Raw genomic sequence first — 8128 nt, 5'->3', positions numbered from 1 at the left:
GTATAAGTTAGAATCAATTGGCAGCATTCTTGAGATCTAGAAAGTCTAAACCTTGTCTGTGGTATTCCGAGTAGGATCTGGGATGGGATGACTATAACACGCTTCAAACTCGTGACTGTTGGGCGCAGTGACAGTGTGCAAAAGGATTGATGGATCTTATTCCGACACGATTGAGAACCGACAGCTGATTAGCCATGCGGGAAACCGTAGCGGACATGTTTTCACTGAGAGGACGGATGGTAGCCATTGACAACGGTGATCCACCAATATACAGCTTGCCATGGAAGGGAGTATGCATGATTGGATGAGGACAATAGGACAGTAGAGGCTCAGAGGGAACAAAGCATCTCCATACGCTTATCTGAAATTCCCACCAATGAATTGCATAAGTATCTCTATCCTATTTTATGTTTTATTTCTTCGTTTTAACCATCAAAACCTCATAACCATTTGAATCCGCCTGACTGAGATTTACAAGATGACCATAGCTTGCTTCAAGCCGACAATCTCCGTGGGATCGACCCTTACTCACGTAAGGTATTACTTGGACGACCTAATGCACTTGCTGGTCATCTATGCGGAGTTGTGAAAAGTGTGAATCACGATTTCGTGTACCAAGTTTTTGGCGCCGTTGTCGGGGATTGTTCGAGTTTGGACAACTGATGGTTCATCTTGTTGCTTAGATTAGGTATTTTTCTTTATTTATTTTTTTCTTTCTTCATAATTTTTAAGAATGACTTCTAGAGTTTCAGATGATGCTTTTATCATCACAGGAGCTAATTGATTCCTATCAATTTGGCTGTCGTATGTAATGCTCTGCTAAAGCTTGGCTAGCCATGTCTAATCTTTTTAGATTGAAACTTTAGACTAACATTGCATGATTTCTGGAATTCTTATTAAAAATTTTGAATTTCTTATTTTCTTTTTCAAAATAATTTTAAAAAAAAAATTTATAAAATCATAAAATTAAAAATATTTTTGTGTTTCCTGTTTGAGTCTAGTGTCAATTTTAAGTTTGGTGTCAATTGCATGTCTTTATTCTTCTTGCATTTTTCGAAAGTATGTTCTTGTGTTCTTCATTGATTTTCAAGTTGTTCTTGATGATTTTCTTTGTATGATCTTTAAATTCTCTTGTTTTGTGTCTTTTGTTGTTTCTCATGTACATTCTCAATTTGTTAGTGTCTCTAGTATGAAAATTTTTAAGTTTGGTGTCTTGCATGTCTTTCTTTTATTAAAAAAATTTTAAAAAATATGTTTGTGATGTTCATCATGATCTTCATAGTGTTTTTGATGTTCATCTTGACATTCAAAGTGTTCTTGCATGCATTCCTTGTTTTGATCTTAGTTTTTCATGCTTAATTTCATTCTGTTATTTTTCTCTCTCATCATTAAAAATTTAAAAAAATTCAAAATTATGTCTTTTCAAGTCAATAATAAAGAGAATTGAAGATTCAGAACATACAGCAGAGGAATCACAGAAAAAAGCTGGGCGTTTAAAACGCCCAGTAAAGAAGAATTTCTGGCGTTTAAACACCAGCCAAGGTACCTGGCTGGGCGTTTAACGCCCAATGAGGTAGCCAAGTGGGCGTTAAACGCCAGAATGGATACCATTCTGGGTGTTTAACGCCAGGATAACACCAAGGAGGTAATTTTGTTTTCAATTCAAATCTTTTTCAATTTTTCAAGTTTTAAAACTAATTTTTCAAAATCCTATCTTTTTCATATCCTCTCCTATCAATCATATTTTTTCAAAATCAAATCTTTTTCATTTTTCTTCTTAATATTTTCGAAAAATTTTTAAAAAAATTGATTTTCAAAATCTTTTTTTATTTTTATTTCATATTTTCGAAAACCTTGCTAACAATTAAGGATTTGATCCAAAAAATTTCAAGTTTGTTACTTTCTTGTTAAGAAAGGTTCAATCTTTAAATTCTAGAATCATATCTTTTAGTTTCTTGTTAGTCAAGTATTTAACTTTAATTTTAAAAATCAAATATTTTTCAATCATATCTTTTTAAATCATATCTTTTTCAAATCATATCTTTTTCAAATTTTAATTTCAAAATCTTTTCCTAACTTCTTATCTTTTCAAAATTTACTCTTTATTATCTTTTTAAAAACCACCTAACTACTTTTTTACTTCTCATTTTTGAAAATCATCTTCTTCCTTTTTCAAAAATCTTTTTAATTCACTAATTGTTTTAAACTCTAATGTTATTCCTTTCTTAATTTTTGAACACTAACTAATTTTTAAAATAAAAACAAAAATATTTTTCCTTTTTATTTTATTCAATATTCAAATTTCTTCTCTCTCCCATCTCTTTCTGTTTAATCACTAACACTTATCCTCCTTCAATAATTCGGACCCCCTCCCTCTCTATAAGTTCGAATTCCTCTCTCTACCTCATCCTTCTATTCTTCTTTTTCTCTGACACATCAAGAAATCTCTATACTGTGACATAGAAGATTCTATACTTTCTTCGTTTTCTTTTCTTTCATATGAGTAGGAACAAAGATAAATGCATTCTTGTTGAAGCTGACCCTGAACCTGAAAGGACTCTGAAGAGGAAGCTAAGAGAAGCTAAAGCACAACTCTCTGGAGAGGACCTAATAGAAGTTTTCGAAAAAGAAGAAGACATGGCAGCCAAAAATAATAACAACAATACTAGGAAGATGCTTGGTGACTATGCTGCACCAACTTCCAACTTCTATGGAAGAAGCATCTCAATTCCTGCCATTGGAGCAAACAACTTTGAGCTTAAGCCTCAATTAGTTTCTCTAATGCAGCAGAATTGCAAGTTTTATGGACTTCCATCAGAAGATCCTCATCAGTTCTTATCTGAATTCTTGCAGATCTTTGACACTGTTAAGACCAATGGGGTTGATCCCGAGGTCTACAGACTTATGCTTTTCGCTTTTGCTGTAAGAGACAGAGCTAGAACATGGTTGGACTCACAACCTAGAGAAAGCCTGAACTCTTGGGACAAGCTGGTCAATGCTTTCTTGACCAAATTTTTTTCACCTCAAAAGATGAGTAAGCTCAGAGTGGAAGTCCAAACCTTCAGACAGAAAGAAGGTGAATCCCTCTATAAAGCTTGGGAAAGATACATGCATTTAACCAAAAGGTGTCCTTCTGACATGTTTCCAGAATGGAGCATCATATGTATATTCTATAATGGTCTGTCTGAGTTATCCAAGATGTCATTGGACTACTCTGCTGGTGGATCTCTTCATCTGAAAATGCCTGCAGAAGCCCAGGAACTCATTGAAATGGTTGCAAATAACCAGTTCATGTACACTTTTGAAAGAAATCCTGTGAATAATGGGACGACTCAGAAGAAAGGAGTTCTTGAGATTAATACTCTGAATGCCATATTGGCTCAGAACAAAATATTAACTTGGCAAGTCAATATGATTTCTTAGAGTCTGACTGGAGTGTAAGCTAAAGATGGCTCCTCTGAAAGTGAAGCTTTTGACCTTGAGAATCCTGCAATGGAAGAGGTGAATTACATGGAGAAGCCTATGGAAACACGTATAATCCTTCATGGAGGAATCACCCAAAATTCTCATGGAAGGATCAACAGAAGCCTCAACAAGGCTTCAATAACAATAATGGTGGGAGAAATAGGTTTGGGAATAGCAAACCTTTTCCATCATCTTCTCAGCAACAGACAGAGAATTCTGAGCAAAGCATCTCTAGCTTAGCAAACATAGTTTCTGATCTATCCAAGGCCACTCTCAATTTCATGACTGAGGCACGATCATCCATCAGAAATTTGGAGGCACAAGTGGGTCAGCTGAGTAAGAGAGTTACTGAAACTCCTCCTAGCACTCTCGCAAGTAATCAGAAGAGAATCCAAAAAGAGAGTGCAAGGCCATTGATGAGCGGATAATTTATACCCTTTTTGACATTGTTTTTAGTATGTTTTTAGTATGTTTTAGTTAATTTTTATTATATTTTTATTAGTTTTTAGTTAAAATTCACTTTTCTGGACTTTACTATGAGTTTGTGTGCTGTGATTTCATGTATTTTCTGGCTGAAATTGAGGGACCTGAGCAAAAATCTGATTCAGAGGCTGAAAAGGACTGCAGATGCTATTGGATTCTGACCTCCCTGCACTCGAAGTGGATTTTCTGGAGCTAAAGAAGCCCAATTGGCACGCTCTCAACTGCGTTGGAAAGTACACATCCTGGGCTTTCCAGCAATGTATAATAGTTCATACTTTGCCCAAGATTTGATGGCCCAAACAGGCGTTCCAAGTCAGCTCAAGAATTCTGGCGTAAAACGCCGGAACTGGCAGAAGAATGGGAGTTAAACGCCCAAACTGGCACAAAAGCTGGCGTTTAACTCCAAGAAGAGTCTCTACACGAAAATGCTTCAATGCTCAGCCCAAGCATACACCAAGTGTGTCCGGAAGTGGATTTTTATGTCATTTACTCATATTTGTAAACCCTAAGCTACTAGTTCTCTATAAGTAGGACCTTTTGCTATTGTATTTTCATCTTTTGATCACTTGAATCTTTTGACCATGTTTTTATGATTGAACCCTCTTTGGGAGGCTGGCCATTTGGCCATGCCTAGACCTTGTTCTTATCTATTTTCAACGGTGGAGTTTCTACACACCATAGATTAAGGTGTGGATCTCTGCTGTACCTCGAGTATTAATGCAATTACTATTGTTCTTCTATTCAATTCAGCTTATTCTTGTTCTAAGATATCACTTGTTCCTCAACTTGATGAATGTGATGATCCGTGACACTCATCATCATTCTCACCTATGAACGTGTGCCTGACAACCACCTCCGTTCTACCTTAGATTGAGTGGATATCTCTTGGATCCCTTAATCGGAATCTTCGTGGTATAAGCTAGAATTGATGGCGGCATTCAAGAGAATCCGGAAGGTCTAAACCTTGTCTGTGGTATTCTGAGTAGGATTCAAGGATTGAATGATTGTGACGAGCTTCAAACTCGCGATTGTGGGGCGTTAGTGACAGACGCAAAAGAATCACTGGATTCTATTACGACATGATCGAGAACCGACAGCTGAATAGCCGTGCTGTGACAGAGCGCGTTGAACATTTTCACTGAGAGGACGGGACTGTAGCCATTGACAATGGTGATGCCCAACATACAGCTTGCCATGGAAAGGAGTAAGAAGGATTGGATGAAGACAGTAGGAAAGCAGAGAGACGGAAGGGACAAAGCATCTCGATACGCTTATCTGAAATTCTCACCAATGAATTACATAAGTATCTCTATCCTTATTTTATGCTTCATTCATAAATCATTTATAACCATTTGAATCTGCCTGACTGAGGTTTACAAGATGGCCATAGCTTGCTTCATACCAACAATCTCCGTGGGATCGGCCCTTACTCGCGTAAGGTTTATTACTTGGACGACCCAGTGCACTTGCTGGTTAGTTGTGCGAAGTTGTGATAAAGAGTTGAGATTGCAATTGAGCGTACCATGTTGATGGCGCCATTGATGATCACAATTTCGTGCACCAAGTTTTTGGCGCCATTGCCGGCGATTGTTTGAGTTTGGACAACTGACGGTTCATCTTGTTGCTTAGATTAGGTATTTTTCAGAATTTTTAAGAATGAATTCTAATGTTTCAAGGTGATGTTCTTATCATCACCAAAGCTGATTGATCTTCATCAATTTAGCTCTTGAATGCAATGTCCTGCTGAAGCTTGGCTAGCCATTTCTAATTCCTTTAGACTAAAGCTTTAGACTAACATTGCATGATTCCGGGAATTCTTATTAAAAATTTTGAATTTCTTTATTTTCTTCTCCATATAATTTTCGAAAAAAAAACCAAAAAAATTACAAAATCATAAAAATCAAAAATATTTCTTGTTTGGTGTCAATTGCATGTTTCTGTTCTTCTTGCATTCATTCATGTGTCTTCATTGATCTTCAAGTTGTTCTTGATGATTTACTTGCTCTGATCTTTAAATTCTCTTGTTTTGTGTGTTTTGTAGTTTCTCATATGCATTCTCAATTTGTTAGTGTCAGTAGTATACAAACTTCTAAGTTTGGTGTCTTGCATGCATTGTTTATTTGATTTTAGTTGCATTTTGATTTTTCCTCATCATTAAAAATCCAAAAAATTTTTAATTTGTGTCTTTTCAAGTCAATAATGCAGAAAATTGAAGATTCAGAACATACAGCTGAGAAATTACACAGAAAAAGCTGGGCGTTCAAAACGCCCAGTGAAGAAGGAAAACTGGCGTTTAAACGCCAGCCAGGGCACCTGGCTGGGCGTTTAACGCCCAAAAGGGTAGCATTTTGGGCGTTAAACGCCAGAATGTATACCATTCTGGGCGTTTAGCGCCAGGATGGCACAAGAGGGAAGATTTTGTTTTTAATTCAAATTTTTTTCAAGTTTTCAAAATTTTTCAAAATCAATTTCATTCCATTTTCAAAAATACTTGCTAACAATTAATGATTTGATTCAACATTTCAAGTATGTTGCCTTTTCTGTTGAGAAATGTTTAATGTTTGAATCATATCTTTTCTTGTTAGCCAAGTCATTGATTTTAAAAATCAAATCTTTTTAAATTGTTTTTCCAAATCATATATTCTCAATCATATCTTTTTAAAACTATATCTTTTCAATCATATCTTCTTAATCACATCTTTTTCAAAAATAGTTTTCAATCATATCTTTATGTATTCTAATTTCAAAATCTTTTTAAAAAAAAAACACTTTATCTCTTTCCCAATCATATTTTTCGAAAATCATTCTTCAATTTTTCAAAATGTTTTTAAAATCTTTTTAAATTTATTTTCGAAAATTTCTTCCCCTCTTCTCACATCCTTCTATTTATGGACTAACATGTACAATTCGAACTCTATCTTTCTAAGTTCGAATTCTTCTACCTCTTCCTTCTATTTTTCTTTTCCTCTGACACCTCAAGGAATCTCTATACTGTGACATAGAGGATTCCATATTTTCTTGTTCTCTTCTCTTTCATATGAGCAGGAGCAAAGATAAAAGCATTCTTGTTGAGGCTGACCCTGAACCTGAAAGGACCTTGAAGCGAAAGCTAAGAGAAGATAAAGCACAACTCTCTGTAGAGGACCTAACAAAATTCTTCAAAGAAGAAGACATGGCAGCCGAAAACAACAACAATGCCAACAATGCAAGGAAGGTGCTGGGTGACTTTACTGCACCTACTCCCGACTTCTATGGGAGAAGCATCTCTATCCCTGCCATTGGAGCAAACAACTTTGAGCTTAAGCCTCAATTAGTTTCTCTAATGCAACAGAATTGCAAGTTCCATGGACTTCCATTGGAAGATCCTCATCAGTTTTTAGCTGAATTCTTGCAAATCTGTGACACTGTCAAGACCAATGGGATTGACCCTGAGGTCTACAGACTTATGCTATTCCCTTTTGCTGTAAGAGACAGAGCTAGGATATGGTTGGACTCACAACCTAAAGAAAGCCTGAACTCTTGGGAAAAGCTAGTCAATGCCTTCTTGGCAAAGTTCTTTCCACCTCAAAAATTGAGTAAGCTTAGAGTGGAAGTCCAAACCTTTAGACAGAAGGAAGGTGAATCCCTCTATGAAGCTTGGGAAAGATACAAACAATTGATCAGAAAGTGTCCTTCTGACATGCTTTCTGAATGGAGCATCATAGGTATCTTCTATGATGGTCTGTCTGAACTGTCCAAGATGTCATTGGATAGCTCTGCTGGAGGATCTCTTCATCTGAAGAAGACGCCTGCAGAAGCTCAAGAACTCATTGAAATGGTTGCAAATAACCAATTCTTGTACACTTCTGAAAGGAATCCTGTGAACAATGGGACGAATCAGAAGAAAGAAATTCTTGAGATTGATACTCTAAATGCTATATTGGCTTAGAACAAAATATTGACTCAGCAAGTCAAAATGATTTCTCAAAGTCTGTCTGGAATGCAAGCTGCACCAAGCAGTACTAAGGACACTTCATCTGAAGAAGAAGCTTATGATCCTGAGAACCCTTCAATGGAAGAGGTGAATTACATGGGAGAACCCTATGGAAACACCTATAATCCTTCATGGAGAATTCATCCAAATCTCTCATGGAAGGATCAACAGAGACCTCAACAAGGTTTCAACAACAATAATGGTGGA

The 8128-nt window shown here is 36.3% G+C and overlaps 2 non-coding genes across 2 annotated transcripts; both read right to left on the bottom strand.

Moving 5' to 3' along the window:
* Positions 1–3036: 3036 nt before the first annotated feature.
* Positions 3037–3140, bottom strand: LOC112793017 (small nucleolar RNA R71). Its single transcript, XR_003197729.1, has one exon. It is a non-coding gene; the product is annotated as a small nucleolar RNA R71 (small nucleolar RNA).
* A 4385-nt stretch (positions 3141–7525) lies between these two features.
* On the bottom strand, positions 7526–7633 carry LOC112793933 (small nucleolar RNA R71). The gene has a single exon (XR_003198620.1). It is a non-coding gene; the product is annotated as a small nucleolar RNA R71 (small nucleolar RNA).
* Positions 7634–8128: the final 495 nt, after the last annotated feature.

Source organism: Arachis hypogaea, chromosome 3 (genome assembly GCF_003086295.3).
Source record: "Arachis hypogaea cultivar Tifrunner chromosome 3, arahy.Tifrunner.gnm2.J5K5, whole genome shotgun sequence".
NCBI lineage: Eukaryota > Viridiplantae > Streptophyta > Magnoliopsida > Fabales > Fabaceae > Arachis > Arachis hypogaea.
The sequence above is the reverse complement of the archived record's forward strand: the minus strand, read 5'-3'. Positions and strand labels throughout refer to the sequence as shown.